General features: G+C 36.7%; 1 pseudogene; it reads left to right on the top strand.

Annotated features, from left to right (window-relative positions):
* The first annotated feature begins 4,861 nt into the window (after window positions 1–4,861).
* Window positions 4,862–5,862, top strand: LOC117286765 (annotated as a pseudogene).
* Window positions 5,863–6,719: the final 857 nt, after the last annotated feature.

Raw genomic sequence — 6,719 nt, 5'->3', positions numbered from 1 at the left:
TTTTCTTTTAGAACTTGAAATACATCACTTCAGGCTCTTCTTGACGTAAGGGTTTGTGTTGAAAAGTCGGCTGTGATTCTGATGATCTTTCCTTTCCATGTGATTTGTTTCTTTTCTCTTGCTGCTTGTGGTATTTTGTTCTTCTGATGGGTTTCTGGGATCCTGATTATTATATGTCTAGGTGTAGATTTTTTTTTCTTTCTTATTTTTTTTGAAATGTGACTAGTTGGAGTTCTATATGCCTCACTTATCTGTATATCAAATTCTTCCACTCTGGGAAGTTTTCTATCATCAATTCTGTGAATAGCTTTTTAAAAATCATTTGTATTTTCTCCTGCTATTTCGTGGCTTCCTTTCAGTCCTTTGTTATTCTTCTTTGCATCCTCTAGGAGTTGTTGGTCTGTATCTCATGATCTCTTACTGATTTCAAGAAATCTTTCTTTTCACTGTCAGTGACTGCAATCCTATCTTCGATATCTGAGATTCTATCTTTGCATTCTTTTATTCTGCTGTGAACACTTTCAATAGAATTTTTAATCTCCTGGATGCCGTTTTGAATCTGTTTTATGGATTCCATTTCTTTCCTATGTTGGGCACTCACTATTTCCATTTCTTTCTTATGACCCTTAAGTGAAGTAAAATGAGAAAAGAAAAGAACATAAAGAAAAAATAATAAAAGAAGAAATCTGAGTTAGGGCAGGAACAGGAACATAAAGGGAGACAAGGAATAATATTGTGGAGCAAGAGGCTGAGTTGGAATAAGAGGATAGAAAAAAGAAAGAATTTGCAGAGTGGAATGAGGAAAAGAAAGAAAAATTTTGAAGGGCCTCTTTCAGATTATATCTCTACTGTCATGATGTACAATGTGCACAGCCATGTGTAGAACTAAGTCCTTTGATCTGAGCTAGCTGATGGCAGACCCCTGAGATTCAGACTGATTTTTGGCTGCAAGGCCCAAATTGAGTTCCCTGACCTCCTGCAGGGTTGAACTCCACAAAGTTCTCCTATAGGTTCCCTTCTGCCCTTTCTTTAAAGATGTTCAAGGTCTGGAGCTCAGAAAAATGCCCTTTATGACCACCTGTGCCTCTGCAGAGTGGATCCAAGGATTGGCACAATTAGGAGGCCTGAGAGGAGGGGCTTCAAGGATGGGGGTTTTGCAGGAGTGCCCACGCAGCAAGCTGGTCCTCATTGATTGAGCCTAGGCAGGCCAGAGGGGGAATGGATCTCGGAGCAGCTGTGCTGGACCTCCACCTTCCGCTGGGTGCTGGTCCCGGCACAGGCAGAGCAAGAGCCTAGATTTCTTAGTAAAAGCTCTGAACTCCTGTTCTGATCAGGTTTTTATAAATTTACAGAGTCTTCACAATAATTTTTAAAACTCTTGGACAGAGATCATGAAAGTCAATTCAAATTCAAATTTCTAATGCCTAACACTCAAATATGCCCATACATACCCCCTTACTTAACAGCTAAAATGGTGTCATAGTTATGATCAATGAGTTGGGAAGTATCTGGTCTTTGTAAACAAAAAGAAAAAGATAAAAATGATAACCCTAAAACAACCAGTATTGATGCACACAGAGTTCTTTCTTGAGTTCAGCTTTGGAAAAAAGATGAAATTTCTTGTACTGTAATTATTAAATTGTGGTTCTGGATCTATTTTGGAATCAAGAATTTTCATTCATCTGTCTAGATTAGATGGAGTCACTGTTTAATATTTGCATTGCAGAGGCATACATTTCACTAGTTCCATGCAAATGTACCTATAATTGTCATTTATTTTATCTTCATTCAAAAATTCTATCTTGCATTTCAAAATTAAAATGTGTTCTCTTTCACACTGATGCACATCTACTTGATATGTGACTCTGCTTTTCTTATGTACACTTTTGATCCTTTACTAGGGTTTGACAGACTCAAAGAGATCTTCACAGGAAGGATCCTGGCTAGCAAAGAGCATTCATCCTAAAACACCAACTTACTCAAATGCAGAAGCTTAGACTATCCATTCTACTGAAAGAGAAAGCTCATATACAAATTGGTTACATTTTCATCTTTAAAGCTACCATATAATTTGAGCTGGTGTGATACTTAACTAATCTGAGTCTATCTGTGCTCACTAACATAGAGAGAAAAAAATGTCATTAGGAGAATAAGTGTCATTTTCAAGAAATCCTGAAATGGTTTACATTTCTTCATATAAGGATAATTATTACTTATAAAAACTATTTATTTTCAAATCACTTCAAAGTATGTGATTATCCAATCATCCCCTAAAAGTAGGATAAGGACAACTTTTTTATATAGATGAAGAAACAGAGTGACAAGAATGTGATATTTCTATGAATAGGACAGTTATAATTTACTGAAAGATTTGACTTCTTTACTGTAAATACAATCTTTTAATGTCATGATTCTTAAATTTGTTTATCATGATTCTATCTCTGCATTATTCAAATATATTTTTTTGTGCATGAGTTTTTCTTTTTTGGATAATTTGTTGACTAAATATTTCATGTGCAGCTAGTATGTGAATGGCACAAATTCTCCTCAGATTACGTCTATGACATAGGTCTGAATTTTTCATTTATTTGTATTATTTTTCCCTTGGTCCAATGTCCATATAGGGATGAAATTGTTTTGCACAGCTTTCTTTTCCTTTTCCTTTCCATGTTCTACTTTCCTCATTCCTTGTGTATTTCTTCTGAGAGCACAGATCTCCAGATGTTTTTTTCATTCTAACAGACCCTGAAATTGTATCTTATCTTTTCCAACTGATTATTTTCATCATTCTCCTTAGAAAAATACTTATTCAGTAGCTTACTACAACCAAGATTTTAGGATTTCTGAGAATCACAGAACTCAGTTTCTACTGTGAGAAGTGTATGGCTTCATGATTATGAAACCTTTCCCTCTTTGTACTGTCAATGTAAATCCATGGTTCTCTTCTCTCATTAAAACTTTTGATGTATGGGCTAGGGATTTAGCACAGTGGAATCACAGCTGCCTCAGAAGCACAAACTCCTGAATTCAATCCCCAGTACAATAAAATTTTTTGATGTATAAAACATGCATATTTTTGTTTCCATATCACTCTAAAATTAGGTTATCTACACAAAGCCAGGTTATTCATCAAAAACTCAAAGTTTTCATGATTCTGACATGGCCTCCTTGTTGAAGGTTGGCTCAGAGAACCTTTATTCATTAAAAAAGATACTACATTACTCTTAGTTCTGATGGCCTCTGAAGACAACTTTAGCTTAAAGAATTTAGAATGAAATGTCCTTTGTTTGCTACCAATATATGCAAATTTTACAATCAGATATGTAAGATTTTTAAAACATATTCTGAAATGTCAAAGAAGGACTTTCAAACACTGAAGAGAATTCCCTTGAATCTAATCTTTCCTGGATACATGTTATCTCAATTTGTCGAGCTTCATCAAGCAAAGTCAAAGGATGAGATAAAAATAACTCATTGTAAATTAATTCACTGATTTAGCAATGTTTATTATATACCTATTAAGTATGATTTTAGGAATTTTATATCAGGGCTCTTATTCTAATGATGGTTAAATGTGACATATTCCCATTAAATGTCTTATCTAAATTCGAATATTTCCAAAAGCCAACACAAAGCGGCCAACACTGGAGAAAGTACAGAGAATGGGATTGAGAAGAGCCAGATGTCTTCCTCTTGGAAAGTTCTGGTCAAGTAGAGGTTCTGACTCCTAAGCCTCATTTGTGTCATTTTGTTTGTCTCTTACTTTGTGGTCAATAGTTGTGTGTTGAGGATCTGGACACACTTTTCTGGCCCAGAATCAGTCCCAGAATTTCACCTACTACAAACTAGCTAAAGGACAAATTTCAGGAGTGGATATCTGGACTCTGATCTGAGAATCTTTCCCTTCGGTATGTCTCCAGTATATTACAATTTTCCCTGAAGGATTTCATTCTCAAAACAGACATATTTTCATATGATTCATCATAAAGAATGTTTTACAGCTCATTGGTCATAAAATCCAGCCTCTAGATTTTTCCTATTTACCCTTCCTTGAAGATAAAGCCAAAATAGTGATTTTTAAATCTCCACTGACAGAATATGATGTTTCATTTTTATTTGCTGTGTAACCTTCTCTCACAACAGAAGAGTTTCTAGCCCAAGAAGCCATCAGTTAATGAATGAATAATAATATTTTTAAAAACTAAGACAAATTATGTTTTCTCTGAGTGAACCATCATGAAAGCTATATCTTTGGTGAATACCCAGTAACAGCAAGAATGATTTTTTACCTGCACATGGAAAATTAATTTCACCCCAATTCAATAGTTCTGCTATATCTGTATAAAATAAAATTGTTTGACAAGCACAATGAACAAGACTCTAAAAGTCTAATCAATGTCTTTGGGCTCTATATCTAATGCCTTTTGTAGCATAGCTATTCTACCTACAGGGTCATCTTTCTGCATATGAATTAACCTCATTCGTTGTGCCTCTCAGTTCTCTCTCAAATGTATACATGGTTAATAGTATGATCATCTTGTCTTGCCTACTGAAGTGAACATTCCTTGGTTCACTGGAGGAAGGTCTGTTTTGTCAATTTCCTTCTTTGAAATCTTCATACTGCACAGGTTAGAGCCTAATAATTATTTAAGTTTTTTGAATGAGAATTTTGTGAAGAGGTGAAGATTGAGTGGTTGTGGCCACTTTGCTGATCTATGATCTAGCTGCAGTCAATGTCTACATATGCAACCTGGGAGTAGAAGACTTGGAATCTAATGTCTTTTCTCACCCATATCCTGGGGTTTTCTTTGATCTTCATGTACAGTTTTTGTCTTTGTCAGCAACCTTTCCATCAAATAGGATGTCTAGCAATGTTACCAACAAGACATATCCTGGCTGCATGATTTACTATGTATTCACTGGAAATCTCAACAATCCTGTAATAAAGAAACAAAGTTTTTGTAAATAGAGAAGGGTGAAAGGGTTGAAGGGAGGGTAGGGATATGCAGAAAAAACAAGAACCAAGACATGTCATGTAAAGGTACAAAATCCCAGTGATAAATGTAAGTGTATTATTTGCTTTAAATGTACCAACAAATTTAATGGGGAAAATATATATTATTCTTAAAAAAAAAGAAATGAAATCAAATGTGGAAGTGATCTTCTCCAAGTATGGCAAAATCATGGGAGGCTCCATTCATAAGGGCTTTGCCTTGGTCCAGTATGTTAATGAAAGAAACACTGGGGCTGCTGTAGCAGGAGAGGATGAGAGAATGATTGCTGGCAACGTTTTCAATGTTAATCTGGCTGTAGAGCCAAAAATGAACAGAGGAAGAGCAAGTGTACTCCACATGTCCTCCCCTCCCCTTGGTCAGGCTGCAGGGCCTTGAAATGCCAGTGTGTGTCAGGAAATACTTCAGCGGGGCAAAAGTGGCTTCAGTTTTAAGAGTGGACAGCAAGAATCTTCTTCCAAGTCTGGAAAGTTGAAAGGAGATGATTCTTGGGCTATTAAAAAGGAGCTGACTCAGATAAAGCTAAAAGTTGATTTTTTATTGGAATTCTGGAGAAAATTAAAAAGGAACAGAGCAAATAAGCAGAAATGAAGAATGACAAATCAGAAGAGGAACAGGCCCGCACTTCCCTGAAAAAAGATGAGACTAAGGTGAAGACAGAGTCTGGAGGCTGCTGCGGGTGAGTGCTGAGGAGGGGATCTACTGGAGGAAGAGGATGGGGGGGGCAATGGGGGATGGCCAGCTGAAGTTGATCCAGGATGATGTAAAAGAGGCTGGGGAAGGAGAGATGACTTTTAAGAATGCAGTGGGTTTTATATGTTCCAACCCATTATTTCTTGATCACAGATAGTTGGAGACCTATATGCCTCACTTATCTATATGTCAAGTTCTTTTCCCATGCTTGGAAAGTTTTCTGCCATTACTTCTGTGAACATCTCTTTTATGTTGTTTGCATTCTCTCCCATTTCTTCATTGACTGATCAGTCTTATGTGATTCTTCTTTATATTTTCTAGCAGCTGCTGAATTGATTTCTCATGGTCCCTTACTATTTTTAAAAATTTTTCTTTTCCTGGTCACGAATTGCAATTCTGTGTTCTATATCTGATATTTTGTCCTTGCATTGGCTCATTCTGCTGTGTAAACTATCAATGGAGTTTTAATCTCCTGTATATCTGTTTGCATCTATTTTATGGATTCCATTTGTTTCCTGTGCTGAGATTCCATCATGTTCAGCTCCTCTATTTTTTTTAATCTGTATCTGTTCCAGAGTTATTAATTATTTTTTTGCACTATGGTCATAATCTCTGTTGTTATTTGACAAATTATTTCTGATTTCATTTTTTCCAGATCTTTCATCACTAGTCAGGGAGTCCAGGTGGTTGAGTATCAGATTGTTTCACCTTGTTGACATTTGGGGGTGTGTTAGGTGATCCAGAAGTCTGGTTTTGGAAGTCCATATCTTCTCATTCCAACAAATGCAACCTCTGTGTCTTTGTTGAGGTGACTTTTTGCTCACCCAATGGTCTTTATTTCTCAGCAAGCCACTGAGAGGCCTTTTCTCTGCTGCTCACCACTGTGCCAATTACTGTGTTCAGAATGGTGGCCTTCTGGATCCCTGTGCTACCCTGTTGTCTGGGCGGGGTTCTTGCTGGGGCCTGTGTACACTTGGCATGGTATCTGGGTGTCCCTATGGTTGGAGCCTGCCC

The sequence above is a fragment of the Fukomys damarensis genome, unplaced genomic scaffold, assembly GCF_012274545.1.
Source record: "Fukomys damarensis isolate Sample0158 unplaced genomic scaffold, DMR_v1.0_HiC HiC_scaffold_3, whole genome shotgun sequence".
NCBI lineage: Eukaryota > Metazoa > Chordata > Mammalia > Rodentia > Bathyergidae > Fukomys > Fukomys damarensis.
Note: the sequence above shows the minus strand (reverse complement) of the source record. Positions and strands in the feature narration are given on the sequence as shown.